We start from the raw sequence: 19500 nt of genomic DNA on the forward strand, positions 1-19500 counted from the left end.
ACTAACATACCTACAATTCCTTTTTAAAAGGGTATTTTGCAGTTCCAAAAGAATATCATGCTTATCAGATGAAACCCCGAAGTAATTTGTAACATAACACGCAAACTGAGGAGAACTGCAAAGGAATTTTGTTTAGAATAAAGCCTAAGTTGTCAACAAGCTCCCACATAGGCTTACTCAGCACCAGCTGCTTAACAAGGTATTTGAGAGAAGAGCTTCACTTGCTTATCTGGGAGGCCTCATCTCTCAAGAGCACTCTCCCTTCTACATCATGGTCTAGCAGTTGCTGTTTAATGTCCTACATGGAGATAAAGATCCTTCCCAAGATGTTTGCAGAAGTGTGACTTTATGTTCACAGAGAGATTACTCCCCACCTGTTTAGTTTCCAAGCTTCTGGGATTTCGCTTCACTAAATACCATAACAGCATTTCTTCTCTGTCCCTATCACAGCAGTAATTCCTTCTTTATATCCAAATTTACTGAGGTCAACCATCAACCCCAGGATTAAACACCCAGCATATCCAGACTGCAGTTGCTTTCTGAATGTTTCACTGCAGAAGCAGATCCACAGCCTGTGCACAAAGACGTGCCCTGGGAGGTGGAAGTGCTCTCTATTTGCTCTTTTGTAGAAAAGAGACCCGTCAGGCAAACATTGGTACCTATTTTCTGTGCCTATTAAGGGCGCTTATCTCAGGGATAGCACTACTTAAAGTTACAGGGGAGCTGGCTGACCAGAACATGAATCAACAGCTTTCTAGTAACAAGATGCATTCAGGAGAAAGAACAGAAAACTGCATCAATGGGACTCCCTCTCCCCACCTTCAGTTCCTGGAAAAGGAAGGGATGGGTTTATTTGGCTATAACAAATCATCCCTTGTATTTAAATTTGAATCTCCGGTTGAATCTCCTCAATAGGCAATGGCATAAATTTATTATTAAACTTTCTGAAATTCAGTAAGAGTTGCTACACCTATTTGAAAACTCAGTTGACAGAATATTTATCATTTTATCCCACGCGACAAAAACTGAAGAGATGGTAAAGGCAAGAAACTCGTTCTTGAAACAAACAAAATAACACTCAACATTTCTTCAAGGACAGCCCAAGTTAAAGCCAGGAAACTAACATACTTGGTTCTGAAACCAAGATTTCTGAAGTCCATGAGACCCATTCTTGAAGTTTTCAGTGCAGTGTAAGAAATAAAGACCTAAATTCAGCACCAAAGTATTATATATAAACAAAAAAAATACAGAGACATATCAGACTTTTATTCTTTTGAAAGTTTTAGAATAATTAAGTCATGCAAACAATTATATTCAAGTAAATCAAGGAAATCGAAATCTAAGTAGACCAGCCTCCCCTTTCTCAGAAACTTTACTTTTATTGATGATGCCTCACGAGAAGGGGAAGAAAAGCAGAAAACAAAAGCAACCTTAAATTTGTTTCTAACTGGCAAATATATAAACTTACAGCCCTGCACATAGACAATGACATCAAAGTTTTGCCGGTTTGGTAATAAAACAAATCCACATTGTATTCCTACAGCCTACAGTTTTTCTAAAATTCTTGGAAAGTACTTTGATCAGCTGCAGTGCTTTTGTTTGGCTAAGAGACAACACCAGCTCAGTGGTTTCCCTACAATAGCACAGCTTTTTGGATAGGGATTAGATGCAGGAAGATGCTGATGAGCCTCTTAATTTATGCATCAATAGCCCAACATTACTTAAACTAAATTAAAAAATGGCAGTCATCATGATTCAGACTAAAACTAAGCCTAAGTTTTTTTTCTTGTATCCCAAAGACATACCCTAACACTGTGAATCAGAAGCCTTGGAAAAAAACTCTGAACTTTCCCATTAAAGGAAAAATTTGGCTGTATGGTTCACAAAAAACATGTGTGTTTGAAGTCTTTGCAGACTTACAGGCTTGTTTAAGTTGGTTTTCACTCGAGTTATTTGAATTATCACATTTAGGTCTGTATTAGTAACTACTGCACCACCTGACATCAGAGGATCTCGTGAAAGAAATTAAAAAAAAAAAAATTCTTACCCTACACTGGCCATACATCCATACACTACCGATCATAACAACCCTATCCATTTTTTTGCTGGTCATTTACTGTGCTAGTATTTTAACCTCAGCCAAAAATAAATGATAAGAGAGCTGAGAAAATCCTCAGAGGCAAGGATGATCTAAAATAACCCCAGTGTGCAGTTTCGGAAAACAAACTAAATAATGTGAGAGCAGCGAGCACCACAATCAAAGGGATCTTACCTACAAGACTCCTTTTCTTTCCAGTTATCATAAAAAAGGGGAGACAAGGAACAAGAATAATAAGGACAAGCACAGGACAAAGATAACTGATAGAGACTGCATGGGGGCTGAAGCAGCCTGACAAAGCCCAATTGAACATGTAGGAAGATCTCTGGCCATTTAAAAATTTTTCTCTCCTGCAACTTCTGCCACACAGCAGAAGAAACTTCCTTCAATTTTTCATTTCAAAGCACTTTTAAAACATCATAGGGATTCATTTACACAGCAGCAGTCCAGCAGCACAATGCTCCAGATATGTTTCAGTAACAGTTGCCAAAACAGGATCTGCAAGGAACATTAATTGTGCATTTAAAAATCTGATCATAGGTTTGAAAGTCTGCTAAGTGTTTAATCAGTTTAACCACAAGAATCAACTTATAACCAATTGTTTGGACTTGTGTATATTTTTTTTAAATGTCAACTATTTCCACTTATGTTACAGCTGCACTTTAAATGCCAAACATGAAGAGCTCCAAAATGTATGAAGCTGCATTAGAAATGAATGTAAGGTTATTAACACAACTTAATTCTTGTTTACAGAACTTAAACATACTCCAACTGTAAGAGAAGGAAAAAAAGTCATACCAGTATTCCCCCTCCTCTTGACTAATTAGTGATAAATTTATAAGCTGTGCATAATCCCAATTCTCCTCACAATATAAAACAGCGTGGGAATTTTATAGCCTTAATGTAGTTTTCTTCAGAAAGAATTTAATTATGGTCCCCTTTCTCGACTACCAAAAGTGTTCTATCTGCCAACTATAAACGAAATTTGTTATCGTCCACTGAAACAATAACATGGTGAAAACCCACAGGTCTGACAGAACAACGACTTTGTTCCTTAATTCATTTAGTTAATCCCTGCTTTGTCTGGAATCTCAAACAGAGCTGGAACCATGGCTTCATCTTTTGTAGTACTTTATACCCAGCTCAGACATTCTTGATCAAGATTTTAGGCTATATAATTTTTTAAACCTGGTATTTCAAGTGATGAACACAAAACATGGTTTAACCCAAAGCAAAATTTGAACAAGTCTGTGACCAATAATGTGGATTATTTTTCTTCCCTGTATTTTTCAGGGAACTGGCTCCCAAATTTAAAAGTCAGCTCTGAAGGTAACATGCACTTATTGCACTTATCTGTTCATTTAAACACTCTTGAAACATGTATTTTTTAAACAAATGGAAACCACCAATTTTTCAGCACGCTATACAATAAAGACTCCTACTTGAAGGAAGTTACAACAGTTTTTTACTTACATAACAGAGCACAACACACATAACTTCTATGATTCGTAATATGCAACAACTCAGGTTTCTGGCATCAAACCTTACACCCTGAGGTGAAGAATCTGACACAGTTAAAATGTTCATGTTACAGTGGATTACTTTAGTCCCTATTACAGATTTATACTGACAAGGGTCAGCAACATTTGCAGATCTCAAGAGTTTAATATTAGACCGAAGATGGATTTCGATCAATTGCTCATGACATGCAGTTGTCCCAACAGTTAAAAAAAAAATAAAAATATTAAAGAATTGTATTCTCTTTCAGGTGCCATTTTCTGCCTTTCTGTCTTTTTACCTATTTGTTTGCTGTTTTTTTGTAAACTGGAAAATCTTCTTGTGTCCATGCGTTTCTTTGCATTCACACTCTAATGTTCATTATCAAGGAATTTCTCAAACAAATTTCAATGCCATTAGTAGAAGACCACTGTTAAAATTCACTATAAGTGCAATCCACCAATATACTTATCAGTACATATTGGTATTTTAGTTGAAAAAAAAAAAAAGCCGATTAATTTAGTAAGATTCAATTTTGATACTGCAGCCTCTGGTTCAAGCCTTTTTTTCTCAAGTCACAATCATTTAAGAACGTAACTCAGGCTAATTTAAAGCGCTCAAAAGAAGAGAGAAAAGAGAAATCAGTAATGCTAGAAATGAGAAGTAACAGACTTAAGTTTTATCAAAACTAGGGCAACAAGGAACTAAGGGAAAGGAACTGGAAAGAGGAAATGCATACTCTTATGGTTTCCAAAACATTTACATCGAAGCCAGGGTATCTTATTATTTGTTGGCAGTAAATAGGGAACAATATCTGCTTTCCTCATAGGCAGATCACATCCTTGTTCACTACCTTTTTACAGAGTAATAGTAACAGTCTAACAAAGACACGGCAGCAAAGGGAACAATGTAATTACACTACACAAAAGCAGGTATAAATAGTTCCTTTGCTGTGTATCTTCTAGGGCAAAACCTAAACCAGCACATTTGGCTCTTACATAAGACCTAAAAAATCAGGAGGCCACAAAGAGGACCTCTAAATAAATACTTGAGGCATCTAAATTCAAAAGAAGAAACCCCTTGTAGAGCAGAATGTTTCCTTTACCTTAAGAGGAAGCAAAGCAATGAATAACCTCTCAGCTGTGGATTAGTCTGAAAACAAAGCTGAGTTAAGCAACCCATCCCCTTAAAGCACACAGAAAACAAAATAATCAGAAATGGCACCGTCAAGATTTCCATGACAGAAATGGCAACAACATCACTGAAATACCCTATGTTAAAAGCCTTGCAATGGCAAGAGGTGGAATTAAGTCATCAGCTGCCAGCATCTGATCTTTCCAAGAACATTTAACTCTTACTGCAAGGGAATTCCTCAAGAAGATGCCAAAAATACCACAGCATGGACCAGATTTAAACTTATTACAGCACAATGTTGACTTCTAGTAGGAAAAGCTGTCCTCTTCTGTTATCACTCTGCCTTTTCTTTGGCTTATGAACAAAGGAAAACAGATCTTAATGCACCTGAGAACCCATTTCTAGAACGATGGTTGTAGATGAGGAGAGTCAGTCTGTTAAAACAGCATTTCTACAACCCAAATCCACTCTAGAGGGAAAGTCTTTGTCCAGGCTGAAGTCAGTATGTTCTTACATTGGTTTAATAAGCTTACTTTTATTTTTGGAATTAGTTACCAGCAAACAAAATACAGCAAGAAAATGTTTACTTCATAAAGCCTCCAAGAAATCAATGTTTTCGATTTTGAACCTGACGCTGTTACAGCCAGGAGGTCCATTACCCAAAGCAGGAGTTTCAGAGCATTTTTTTTTTTTTTTCCCCTTGGACATATACAGAGTTGAAGAAAACAATGTTCTCCAGTTCCAGTAAGGCAAACGTCTCCAAGCCCTCTTTCTCATTACCCAACATTAGGAATTAAATCAATACCACTGTACATTACTGTGGTTTCAACAAACACCGAATATGTGAGACACCTTCATCACAAAGTGTTGTATGTACAACAAACACTAACGTAACAAAACCTGGGAGGCTGACACCAGGAACCAGGCACTTATCTCGTTCTTCCTGTCCTCCTGCCCTCCACAGGCTGGCACCCCCAGACAATCCAGCCTATACAATATCCAAACCTCTATGACGGTGCTCCTCTTCCTCTCATCACTGACAGCACAGTGTCAGGTGGTCAAAATGTGGAATTTAAAGAGATGTTGGATATAGCTATTTTCCTTTTAAAGGAAGACCTCCTTTTTAGACTATACAAAGCAACAATCAAACACGTACTTTCAGCGGTTGTGCTGCTTCACTTCTCCCTGTTTCATTTAAGCCTAGCTGTGGAACTGGAGGAACCTTAGGAAAATATGAATGTAGATGTTGTGTTGGTTCATTAGACTCCTTTTTAACCAAGAATAGCTTTACTTCCCAAACCCAAAAGACCAAGTTATCTTTATTAAGTTAATACAAGCAAAAAAATGTCTCATCTTAAAAATCTACTGCCGTGCTTTACCAGTTGCAGATGAAGACACTGCCTTTAGTTAAACCTGTAAACAGACAGTGGAGGAAATGCTGTAAGAACAAGCATATTTTAAAATCCTATAGGCAAACACAACTGGCTGGGAAAGTCAATCAGGTTTAAAATCTGGCTCTGCAGGAATGCAATATTTGTGTCCAGTGTAGAGCACACAGCCCTACAACGTGTAAAGACAGATGTCGTAAGTAGCAGATAGTTGAGATGTTTTCATTCCTATAATTTCTTAAATTCCTTTTAAAACAGGTGTTCTACTCACCAAGAAAATCTATTTCTGGATGTTACCCTCAAACATGCTAGCTGGGAACCTGTTCTAAATTAAGATAAAAAGATGCTAGATTAAAAAGTATTAGAACTAGATTACCTAAGGTCAACAGTTCCCAGAGACTTACTCACAGAGCAGGGTGTTCTCCATCACATATAAGCCTCTCAAACTTCACACAGACTATGGTAAAGAGTGAATTACAACTGCCCAGAGGTGCACTCTTATGTGAAGGGTTCTCCCACGGCATGGCAGAGGAAATACAGCTGCATATCGAGAACAACCACATAGGTCTTTTTCCATTACTGAAAACTTTTGCTTGTTTTTCAGTGAACAGGCTTATATTATTCATCATTTATTCCACCTACAGACATTACATCATATTAAAAACACAATACAGGCGGGACACCTAATACTGCAAAGAATAAAATCTATTTTTCATCACTTTTCAAGAGACACATGAACTCGAGGTTTCACATTTCCTTCACTCTGGTACCAACTTTCAAACATACAAAGGTGTCGACAGGATTTGCCCTTCCTTGTGGCTCTCCCAAAACGGGGCTCTTGGATTTGCAAAATCCAAATTATTTGCCCTACAGCACCAGACTCATTAGATCACCTTGCAAATGGCACTGATACAGAAACACTGCCTGAACTGAAATCAATTGAAAACTTTAAATTGCTATAGACATCAGCATTCAAGAAAGTCTACTGGAAGTGAGACTGCCAGTTTTCAAACAAGACACATTTCAAGACATTTTGGTGTGTGCAATAGCAGCAGCTTATACGGTGCGGTTTTTTGCACAAACAAAACAAACCTCACAGCCAAAATTCCTGACACCTGGGAATGAGTAGAATCTAAGCCACTACTCTTAAGAGGACTATACAGAAAAGTTCTAAGTATTTTGAATCCTCGTGAAAGGGTTAGTGTGTCACTGTGCTGAAACACTCACAAAGAAGTAGTTTAAGTTGTCAAACAGCAAAATAGCACAGAAAGGAACGAACATTCTGTCAAAAAAGGTAACGAGGATCTGAAGGAAGACTGTGTCTCTGAGTACAGTGAAAACAACCAGACCAAGCATCAGTTTCTTCACCGCTGGGTTTCCAACTGATACCACCACAGATCTGCAAGGAGAGCTCCATGAATATTTCAAGAGGAAAGGGCAAAGAGTTGACTGAGGTCCATCTAAGCTGTTCTATTATTTCCACTGTGAAAGACAAGTCTTTGAAAAGTACTGAAAGTTTCAGAATATTACTTGATGTAATTAAGATGTTAAATGCTCAGTAAGTTACTAGAGGAATTATTTTTAAGTAGAAATGTAAGTTCACGCTGCTTTGATCAACAGAACTATGCAACTCTGTATAATACAAAATTTTACAGCCTGTTAAATCCTTTGCTAAACAAAACCGTGATTTGGACAAAACTAAAATACATAAAAGAGTAAAAACAAACTGACGCTGAGCTCCTTCAATTGCTTACTTATAAACAAATTAAGGAAGTAAAAGGAAAAGGTCATACTTTCACATTGCCTTAGAAGGTCATACAATGCGTACTTCATGCAAATACCATGTGGAAAGAAAACACCATAGCCACGTTAGTTTCTCTACATTACTTCGTATTTTTAAGCTTAAAGTCTTATATTTTCACATTTACGCTACTTTTTCTCACTGATACAACTGTTTCAAAAAACCCACAACCTCTCAGTAGTCACAGCTTCTTCACCTCTTCCCCAGGCTCTCACAATTAATGTTACATTTCTCCAGGTACAGCTCCAGCTTCAGGAGGAGGAACCACTACCCCTGCATTAGCTGCACGAGCCCACGTGCCAACTTCTGCGCTGACAACACAACTGAGCATTTTCATGCTTAAAGTAGGCTAATTGGCTTTCCAAGTCTAGTTCATATGTCCAGAGAATAAAACAAGGAGGAAATACTTTTAATTTTGTTCAGTCTCCAAGGATCAGTCCAGTTAAAGAGCAGCATCCATCAAACTCACTTTGCCATGGACTCAACAGCTGAAAAATTATTCCTAATGAAGCACGTTGGGCTGTAAACCATGCACGGAAACTAAACCCACACGACCGACCGACGCAGTGCAGCTCCTGTCAGCAATGATCCTCTACTCACTCTGTTTATGAACAGATGTTCGCTTAAGGAGCATTAAACTCCTGAAGGTTTCAGTGTCTGCGCTGAATCTGGGAGGAAGGGGCTGTCACCATCAAGAGGCCAATTTACTGACACCTTGAAGGAATCCTAGGGTTTAACCCTTTTTTTTTTTAAGGCACTGTCTTCTCTAAGGAGAAAAAAGTATTTTGGTTCATCAGGTAGACACTTATAATGGTAAACTGAAGCGTCACGACCTAACAGGCACTTGAGTAACTACCCCATTTTCGAATGATGTTGCTTCTTTAAAAAAAAAAAAAAAATCATAATTAAATTATGATGACAGGCTGAAGCAGAGTTACCTCCAGACACATTTGGCGACTGACACGCTCTAAAAGAGAAAGCTCGTCAGGAAAAGCCGAGCACACAGGACAGGTTAACTTACTGTACCACCTATCCCTGATCCCTCTCTCGGCTGATCCCCAGGACACCGCGGGGCGCCCCGCGCTGGGGCCCCGCCGAAGGACAAAGCCGGGGCGAGCCGAGGGAGCGGCGCCTCAGCGAGCGGGACCCGCGGGGCTCCCCCCTGCCCTGCCCTACCCTGCCCCGCTGGGCCCGGCCCGGCCCCACCGCCCTCCCCCGAGGGCGAAGGGGAAAAGGACGGCGCTGCCCCGCCAGGCCCCGGCCGCCGCAGCCCCACCGAGGGGTCCCCGCTGCCCTTCCCCGGCCGGGCCCGCAGCGGACGAGCCGCCCCGTCACCGCCTCTTACCTGCGGGCTGCGCGGGGGGCGGCGGGGCCCGGGCGGGCATGGCGGCGGGCCGGGGAGGGGGACAGGGAAGGGAGGGGGGCAGGGAAGGAAGGGGGGGAGAGGAGAGGGGGCCGCGGCCGGTTATCTGCGGCCTCCCGCGGCAACCGCCATGGAGGGGGAGCCGCTGCGGGCCACAGGAACCGCGTCGCTGCGGCCCGGCCCCCTCCGGCCGCCGCCTCCCGCCCCGCCACCGCCCCCCGGCCTCCCGGCGCGCCCCGCGCCACCGCCCCCGCGCCGCGTCACGTCCGGCCGGGCCGGCGAGCGGGGACAGCGGGAGCGGCGGGTCCCGCAAATAAATGAATAAAAAACGAGCGTGTTGTGCATGTGTGTGTGTTGTGGGCTCTGCTTTGGTGTGACGCGGAGTCCCAGGGCCGGGTGGGGTGGGAGCGGACCCCTAAAGGCCGCCTGGTTCCGACCGCGAGCAGGCGCGTGTTGAAATTGAAACCTGCGGCGTGCCAAGTCTGCCATTTGTCCCTCGGCAGGGGTTAGCTGAGCTCTCCACGCAGCGGCTGCAAACGCGCTAGCGAATCGCGATGAAAAAAGCGGCGAGTGAAGCGTGATGTCAAAGGTTTCTGGAAGAATCGCGGAATTAATTAGGTGGGAAAAGGCCTCTGAGGTCACCGAGTCCAACCTGTGGCAGAACATCGCTGTGTCAGCCAGACCGCGGCACTGAGTGACATGTCCAGCCTTTCCTCAAACACTTGCAGGGACGGTGGCTCCGCCACCTCCCTGGGCAGCCCATTCCAATGTCTCATCACCCTTTCTGTTAGGAAATTCTTCCTGATGTCCAACCTAAACCTCCCTTGGCACAGCTTAAGACTGCGTCCTCTTGTCCTGTCACTGGTTGCCTGGGAGAAAAGGCCGGTCCCCACCTGGCTACAACCTCCTGTCAGGTAGTTGTGGAGAACAATGAAGTCACCCCTGAGCCTCCTCCTTGCTTCCTCCAGAGGCCACATAAACACTCACACCCCGGGCATTTAAGCACGCAGTAGTTTGGCTGAGGGAAGGCTTAATACAAGGCCATTTGTAGAACTCTTCACGTTTGAGATAGGTTTTTGGAATAAAAATGCCTTTAAGATTAATTATAATTAACGCAATAATTTAATAAGCAGTAGAAGGCTTTCGTGGAGCATGGGGGAATTATATTGTTAGTGCAGTGTTTCTGTGACGTTTCTGTTACAATAGCTGAACATGCTCATGGGTGACTATTAATGAGGCTGTGTGATTAATTCTATTATTTCGCCACCTGGTGGCTGTTCCCTTTTTTTCCAGCTTAATGTCAGAAACACAGAGTAAATAAAGCTTGTGCTGACCTGGCAGGACAGAAGGAGAAGCTCGAGGGAATAGGAAATAGGGTAATTTAGCAGTCTTTGACCTTCAACCAGTGTACAACAATGTGTTTTGCAAACTGTAAAGGTACAGAAAAGATCCTGTAAAAGCAGTTAAATACTTTGTTGTAAAGCAACAGACAAACTAGATCTTTTTTTTTTTTTTTTTTTTTTATATTTGGCAGTAGCCATGAAGTTCCAGGGGCCCAAAGTATACCTCAGTGTGTGGTGCTGGCCCACGAAGGATCATTTTCCATTCCAGCTGTGTTTAATTGGTAGTCACTGGCTATGAATGTTAATCACCCTATTGTAAATGATATAATTAGAGGAGGTAAAATAATAATTACCTTCTCTTTTATAGCTGCTGTATCAATCATTTGAATGATCATATGGAATAACACGCTGCCCATAGATTCACAGACTGCAACATGAGCCCTCGCGCTTCCAGAAAAATCAGATTCATTACCCCGTGTGCAAAAAGCCAATAATTACACATTAGAGAGAGACATTGGTTATTTATTTCAGAGTGGCTCAAGCCTGGGTGCTCGCTGGTATTTCACAAACCAAGCACACCAACTATTAAAACTTTTTACTATCTATACATTTTACCAAAGGAATTAGTGTTCATTGGCTACATGTTCTCTTATTAGTTAGAACTATTGGTTAATGATTCTTTAGCTTCTCAGGCTTGTTAGTCCACAATGCTAAGTCTTTCTCCTTTTTTGGGTTGGTGTATTTCTTGGGTCGGTGGTCTCAGAGTTGTGGTCATGATCTGCCCCTGCCAGAATTACCTTTTACCCAGTCAGAGCTGATTTCAGCACAGTTGCTGAATTAGTTTGTTCCTTATCTTGGGAGTTCTGCCAACATCCCTGCGGCCCCCAAATTCTGCATTCTTTGTGTCTGCTATCAGTAGTACATCCTCCTTCCCAAGCTTTGTTAACCTCCCCCTCGGTTTGAGATTGTTGAAGCATATCCAGCCCTAAACCTTAACAAGGCAGTTCTGCCCACAAGTAATTAGTTTTTCTAACACCTGGACATCACTTAGAGCTTACTTATTAGCTGTGATCTGTTTAACAGATTAAGTCTCCCTTCTTGTTGATTAGGCTTGAAAGCATACAAAAATCAAACATCAAAGAACATCCCTTCTTAAGAAAATTTCACATATTCCACATTTTGCAACACTAACACCTAAAAAATAATAAAAAAATTAGTAAAGCCCTTGTGCAAAAGTCCAAAACCACAAGCACAATCATGTGCCTCAGAAAGAGAGCCAGAAAGATCAACAGTGTCAGTAATTAGGTTCTAGAGTAGAAGGAAATTTTTTAAGTAAAATTCCCACATGATTTGGGGAAGTGGCTCATATCCTAAGCTGCAAAGAAAGGCAGAAAATCCCTCCAAGTGGTCCCTGCCAGTCTGACCAGAGGAAAATTTTCTCTTCTTTCTTTCTCAGTGGTATTCAGAATTTTCTAGGACCTGAAGCTTTAATCAATATGCAGTTGTGAATCCATAAAATTCTTTTAACTTGAGTGCAGGATCAGATGAGAGGTAAACATTTCATATAAAAAAATGAAAGTGATATTCACTTAGACATAGTGTGAAGGATTGAAAAGATGTGTGGGATTTCTTTAGTCATTCCTGCATAAGCTTTGCTGGTTCAGGGAGATTACATTTGCTTGAGAAGGCAGACTGACTCTTTATAATAGCATTAGCCATATTATGTGTTATTTCTGTGAGATGGAATTCATGGGTTACAACACTAATTTCAAGGTTGTATTTTTAACACATGAGACTTTCCTTTACAGAATTGCATGGATTGTAAACACTGGATGGTATTTTATCCGTTTTCAAACATATGGTGAGATGTTTTTAAAGCCTGTACTTCCAAACCATTTATTTCCTTGCAGCCTGGTGAAAAAAAAGTTGTAATTTTGATAGATCCATCTCAATTTTACTACAAATCATCTCAAGGAAGCCCTTCTGCATAGTGCAATAGAGGTTTTAAATCGAGCAGGACTGGTCTTAGTAACTCCGGGGCTGAGCCTTGACTTGTTGGCTGCAGCAAAGCAGATTTATCGATCGCTGCTACTGAGCCTTGAACGGTCAGGAGAGGGCGCAGCCCTCCCAAAAGTCTCAGCTGGAAAAAGGTCTTGTGGTGTGTCAAGATGACTCAGAAAGGCTCTCCCAAAAACCTGCGTGGTCTGGAGGCTCAGACACTCCTCCTGGGCTGGGAATTTAGGATGGCAGAGGCAACTTTTCATGGTCTACATCCATGTCCTCCGTAAAACTTAATAATTCATAATTCTCAAGAAAATTGAGTGTGTAGTATTTACAGGGAAACAATTTAGCTTTTCGTTTTTCATTTTGAAGCTTACAACATGGTTCCTGAATGTAAATTTTAGTTATACTATAAGCTGTACCATATCTTGTGCAGATATCTTCTGAAATAGATTTGACTGTAGCTCTTTTTCTCTCTCTCTCTTTTTTTTTTTTTTTTTTTTTTTAATTTCAAAAATACGTATAGTACAACATGGCTCCTGGCAGTGCAAGATTTTTCTGGCTTCCCCACTCGGTGGAGAAGAAACTTGCTCAAATCAAAGACTAGATAAATCTCCAAACTTCAGATAGTTTGTTTTCCTCTATGCTGAATCTGGCAATGCTGCTGAGCAGAAACTAGAGAGTCAAGAAATTATCCTACTTGATTTTTCTTTTACTTTTTTTTTTAATTTATTTACAATTAAATTAGACATTTAAGGAATTGAAATTATCCATAAAACTAATTTAAAATGGTCTTTGGAGACCTTAACAAATTAGAAGACTAGGCAATCACCAACCATATGAAGTCTAACAAGGGCAAGTGTCAGATTCTGAACCTGGGATGGGGCAGCCCTGGATGTACAGACAGACTGGGGAATGAGAAATGGGATGCTGGAAATCAGCACCATGGAAAGGGAGCTGGGGGTCCTGGTCAAAGGCAAATTGAATGAGTCAGCAGTGCCCTGGCAGTCAGGAGGACCAACCGTGTCCTGGGGGACATCAGGCAAAGCATCGCCAGCCAGGCGAGGGAGGGGATTGTCCCTCTCTGCTCTGCAGTGGGGTGGCCTCGCCTTGAATATTGTGGCAGTTTTGGGCACCACCATATAAAAAAAGACATTAAGCCTTTAGAGAGCATCCAAAGGAGGGCAGTAAAGATATTGAAGGCTCTGGAGGAGAAGCCGTCCAAGGAGCAGCTGAGGTCACTTGGTCTGTTCAGCCTGGAGAAGAGGAGACTGAGGGGAGACCTCGTTGCGGTTTTCAACATCCTCACAAGAGGAGGTGGAGCAGTGACAGGACACGAGGAAATGGCATGAAGCTGAGTCAGGGGAGGGTTAGGCTAGATGTTGGGAAAAGATTTTTCCCCCAGAGGGTGGCTGGGCACTGGAAGAGGCTCCCCAGGGAAATAGTCACATCACTAAGCCTGTCTGAGTTTAAGAAGCGCTTGGACACACCACATCTCAGGCACATGGTGTGATGCTTGGGGTGTTTGGTGCAGGGCCAGGAGCTGGACTTGATGATCCTGTTGGGTCCCTTCCATCTCAGCGCAGTCTATGATTCTGTGATTCTGTGAAACCACTGCAATTTGTCTTCACAGCTTTTTGACTTTTCCCCATCCTGACATGAAAATGAATTGGCACGTTTCTCTGAAATGTTTTTAATTCAGTAAAATTGCATTTATCTGAGACCTGTATAGCTGAAATAACCCTACTACTGCATTATCAAGCTGAAAGAGCTTTTCTGACTGAATTCACCAATGAACCTCGAAGGCTTTACATGAAAATTGTTTGTGGCTGTCGTTTCACAAGGTGGGCATTGTCAAAGCTAGTTGAATGAATAATATGAGCTTTCTGCTGGCTTCTAAATGGGCATTAGTTAGTAAAAGAAAAATTCTGTGGTTACTGTTAGCTGAGTTAAACAAAGGCGCAACTGAGCAGAGAGTGAACTTACTAAAGCAGCCTGTTACTGAACTACACTGTCCTTTGGCACTGAAAGATGCTAAAACAGATCTATGAGCAGTGGATGCTTGTTCTTTGAGGAGTGATTGGTGCCTTGACCTCCATCCCAAATCTGCACCTCAAGTGGTGGTCTCCATTTCTTTGCATGACTGGTCTCTCTCAAAGCTTTTCAGAGGCTCTGGGGTACCCTAGTAAATATTCCAAATCCCATGTCTTCTGCATCACTGCTAATTCCTTTAGCATTGACCTCTGGGCATGCAGAATGACCAGGCATTGGTTTCTCTTATTTTGAGGATCCAACAAAGGTATTTTAGCTCTTCGCAGCCTCTCAGAGGTCTGTCTCCATCTGTATTAGTTGCAATGGCATAAAGTATAAAACATTGTAATGTGTGTTTAGATGGAACAAAGAGATCTTCTGTTTGGAGTGCAACTTTGTTATTACTTTTTGCAAATCTCCCTGGCTACCTGTACTGTGTACTATGTAGTCATAGTAGGAAAGTGAGAAGGCATTGCTACATCAGCAGCCGGTTCTCTTGTGATTCACAGGCCATTAAAAATTCCAGAACTGTCCTTAAACAAGCCTAAATGTGTTAACTACAAAGAACGCTGTGTAGTTACAGAAAACAGATGAAATGGCAGTTATTTTAGAAGTTTCCTACATCTGAATATAGGTTCTTTGTGTTTTGGCTTAGGCTTATTTGAGCAAGGATAGGGTTATTGCCATTCAATAGTGTTTGTTAAGGTTTTTGTTTTGTTTTGTTATGGGTGGTTTTTTTGCTTGGTTTTGCTTGTTTGCTTATTTTTTTTTTTTTTTCTGTTAAGGAACTCCTTTCTGAGTCTTGACCATGTTTGCAGCTAATCTGGAGCGTCTAATGAACATGAAGACTCACATTCCTGACATATGAGGGCTACCCAGTGGATTATCCAGATTATGAATAACAAAACAGCCCCACTTTACCTGCCATGGTCCAGACCACATCCTCCAAGTGGTAGAAGTTAATGACTTCAGTGTGGCAATACTGTGTGTATACTTGGCCTCAACATATTTTTATACATAACTCATCATCAACCTGTGCAAAGTGTATTTTAGTGTGTGTACATATTGATGGTGGTAAGGCCTGTCAGCAGAGTCAATAGCCAAACCAAGGTCTGACAATACTTGCCTCTCCTAGAAGATGGTATTGTGTGAGTACCTCGGCTGCCAGCAGAAAAGCAGGATTTCTAGTGCCCTCAGTAGCAAAGCTTTTCAGTGCAACTAAATATTATTTTTTTTTAAAGAAAGGCTCTAAATATAGAAAGCCAACAAGAAAAGAAATCAAAATTGTTCATTTCAAGACAGTCCCTTGCCTGTAAGAGGCAGGGCTTGTGAGCTTTTTACATTTAAGATGAAAAGTGCTCAAAATGGTTAAAACCGTATTTCTGTTTTAATGAACTAACTTATTTATTTATTGGACAAAGGTGAGCTGATTTCCATAAACATCCCCCTTCCTTGTGTGCGTCAGCTCCTCTCTGTGACGACAGGAGTCAAGAGCCTCCAAACACCCATCAGCTGATAGGAAATTCCAAGGTGCAAAGCACTGACTCTGTGTATGCGATAGGCACTATTACAGCAGTCTCTTGCATACTGAGCTGTGCAGGGCAGTAGCATATATGTTCTGTAATCTCTATTATCATCTATTTTAAGACATTTTCATTTCTAAGGCATTTTTGAGTTTGGGGATGTGTTGTTTGATTGGTTTTTTTGAGGTTTAGGAACACTGAAACTTACCCCTACAGCTGTGTTTTTTGTATATATTTCAGAGGACTTGCGATATCCTGTTGTAATCACACAAGTTCATTTCACTTCCGTATATCAACACAGTCAGTGAAATTCAGGTGCCAGATTCAGATGTTTTGATCAAGTTTTCCTCACAAACCAAGGTTGTGGGGCACTGTGGGCAGTGATGCTTACCAATAAAAATAATTTGAGAATTTTTTTACAAAGATCATGTCTTTTTCTCTTTACAGTGAATGACAAAGTGTCCATTAAGCATAAATGAAAGTAGTATTCAGTTCCAGGTTTTAAAATGGAAATGGGGGAGTTTTTTCTGAGCTAATGACTTCTGTCTCAAATGCAACTGGTATGCAAGGAAAGTAGTTCCTTTCACAGATATTTGTCAAAATCCTTCTCATTGTCTTTCAGACTCATATCTGATGCCTTGTTTCAGTACCACATATGCCAAATTTAACCTCTGTAATATTTTTCTGCAATAGGTTTGCTTTGTTGATCTACGTTCACTGAGATGCAAAGCGTCTGGGATGTGGGCACAGAACAAGGCTGGATCTCAGAAAAACAGCATCGCTTTCCTGAAAGGTCTTACACAAGAAATATGTGAGATTTGCCATACCTGATCCTAAAATACCTGACACGGCTGTTGTCATAAGCAACGAGACAGAATCTAGAGAGGAAATGCCGTGCTCCAGGTAGCTACAGTGTGTTTGAGTGCTAACAGAAGTGCTGTCAGCCCCAGGAGTCCTGCACACATCCACCCTTGGCTGCACCAGCAGTCAGGGTGAGACCCTCAGGTGGAGGCATCTGTTAATCTCTGTGTCATCCCCTGCTGCTGTCTCACAAGCAGAAAGAAAAGAGGCAAGAGCAAACACCTGATTTTTGTACCAAGAACAGGCAGAGTGGGGGAAGGAGCAGGCACAGGGGAGTGTGGAGAACAGGTCAGGTAGGGAAGCAGCAGGATGGCAAAGGCAAGCACGGAGACAGGCAGATGTGGAGATGAAAAGTGCGATCTCCACCCCTTCAATGCCCAGAATCAGTCAGAGATCTCTGGAGAGCAGCTGAACCAGCTCTGTTTCCATGAGGAGAGCTAGGAAAGATGAGATTAGGTAAATCCAGGTACCTGAGCGATCTGTTTAAATTCATTAGGCCCTGAGAAGAAACCCTCTTTCTACATCATGGCTAACTGGGTTTTAGCACTGGGAAAAGGATGCTGTCTCTCAGTCACCTTCTTGATTCTAGAAGGCAAATAAGATCCCATCAGGCTTCCATGGTGTCGCTGATGTATTTTACAGGAGCCCTTGCCAGGGTGTGCCTCCCCTCACCATTCTCTGCATCTCTACAGCAACCAGACAGTCTAAGTGCAGCCTGTGGCATTTCAAGGGAGCAGTGAGCTGCAACCACCCCATCTCTAAGCTTATTGAACTCAAGGGATCTGCATTAGTGATGAATTTGTCTCACAGCTTTCAATTTTTAACCCCTGAGACAAAAAAAAAATAAAAGCTGAACAAGCACAATAAATGTTTCATTTTATAGTGTCCAGGGCTTGTTGCAAGGAACCTTGATTCCCTTGATTGCCAGATGTTTCAAAGGAGAATCTTTTGTCTCAATTTCGCTGCCTTTATTGAATTGTTTATAATGTAGGCCACAGGGCCTTTTCTGTCTGCTTGGTTGGATGTAGGTCAGCAGTTCAGTGGATTTAAATGAAAGACCGATGGCCAACCTCCAATTGGTTTGCGTGGAAATGGCATTAGGCCAATTGCCCGCTTGTGGAATGTTATAAGAGCAGAACAGACATAATTATTTCCAAATTTGGCCACAATCCATGTTTTATCCATATTTATCCATATTTTGCTGCAAATGGCCTTGTCTCCTTTGGCAAGAAATCCCATGGGCAGAGAGCATATCCTTAGTAACTCACTGTTCTTATACTGGGCATATACCACTGTATCATTCTGGGTGGAGTCTCCAATAAGTTCTCCTCTGTGGAAAGGCCAAGATGCATGACCCTTGCTAGTGATGCAGCTGCCTTCCAAAATCAGGCCTCTGTCTCCTTGGCAGCCTGTCTCAAATGTTGAAGTTTATGAGATCTTTTACTGTTCTCTGAGCAGCAACTAATTCTCGATCCAAAACCTGTTGGCAATAGCCTGGTTTTTTTGAGGAGCAAAGACTTCTGTGCATATCATCATGTGGAGCAGGAGGGACTTCCAGGAGCACTGCAGAGATCTCCCACCAGTCAAATGCTTGTTCTTCTTATTTGAAGAGGTGGTGGGATGTGAACCAGCTTTTGTTAAAAAATAACGTAGGCATTTTAGCGCATGACTGCCCCCCCAGCATGTCCTCTTGTACCTTCTGGGATCATTTTCTCTGAACTGTGCTGATGGAGCTCAGTTGCTGTCAGATGGCCCTTCACAGGGTTGCTTCAGGGGTGAGGAAGAAGTTGACTGAAGCTGCTGGGGTAGTTGTCACAAACTGACCCATTCTCCTCTTGCTCGTAGCCAGCCAGTAACAGATCGATGGTGTATCCACTTCGTGGCTGCTGATCCATAAATCTTCTGATCTTCTTTCTGTATAAATGTCTTCAGGTGCAGTTTGACAGTAGGTAACACTGAGAAGATTTTTCCACTCCGCAGTTCCACATTATCAAGACATGCTTAAATTATCCTACAGGCTGTGCCTTCAGAGAGTCCTGTGTTACTTACACATCCCTGGTTTTGACTGATGATTTATACACCCTTACTAGCTAGGCCACTTCTCTGGAGAGTCCACCTTTCTCAGTCTGACAGAGATGCAGGCAGACAGAGCTACAACACTGGGCTACATTGAAGGAACCCGGGGCGATAACCTGGTACAAAGCATGACAGAGAGTCACCGTGTGCTCGGGTTTGCCTTGGAGCTGGTTTGCTTTTACAGAGCTGGACCAGTTTCCTCTGAGTCAGATTCTGTTATATGCACACTGTTGTGGTGCCTTTAATTCAGTTTAAGAGTAGATCAGGTAGGTTTCTTCCCCCTTCACAGTTATTACCTTGTTATTGCTCTGTTTTTTAACATGTATTCTGGTTGCACCGCACAGCTACAAGCAAGCCCCAGGGCCTGCTGCAGTCAAGTGTTTG

At 41.8% G+C, this 19500-nt stretch overlaps 1 protein-coding gene across 3 annotated transcripts in view; it reads right to left on the minus strand.

Moving 5' to 3' along the window:
- AFTPH (aftiphilin) overlaps positions 1-9456 on the minus strand; it is a 44161-nt gene extending 34705 nt beyond the window's left edge. For 2 of the 3 annotated variants that reach the window (XM_027878430.1, XM_027878432.1), the window contains exon 1: positions 9264-9456. The gene's annotated coding sequence lies outside the window, so the exon portion shown is untranslated. The remainder of the gene's footprint in view (positions 1-9263) is intronic. The other variant, XM_027878431.1, reaches the window with a different exon arrangement.
- Between the last annotated feature and the right edge of the window lie 10044 nt (positions 9457-19500).

Source organism: Empidonax traillii, unplaced genomic scaffold (assembly GCF_003031625.1).
Source record: "Empidonax traillii isolate 1590-97213 ecotype Southwest subspecies unplaced genomic scaffold, ASM303162v1 scaffold41:size1892772, whole genome shotgun sequence".
Taxonomy (NCBI): domain Eukaryota; kingdom Metazoa; phylum Chordata; class Aves; order Passeriformes; family Tyrannidae; genus Empidonax; species Empidonax traillii.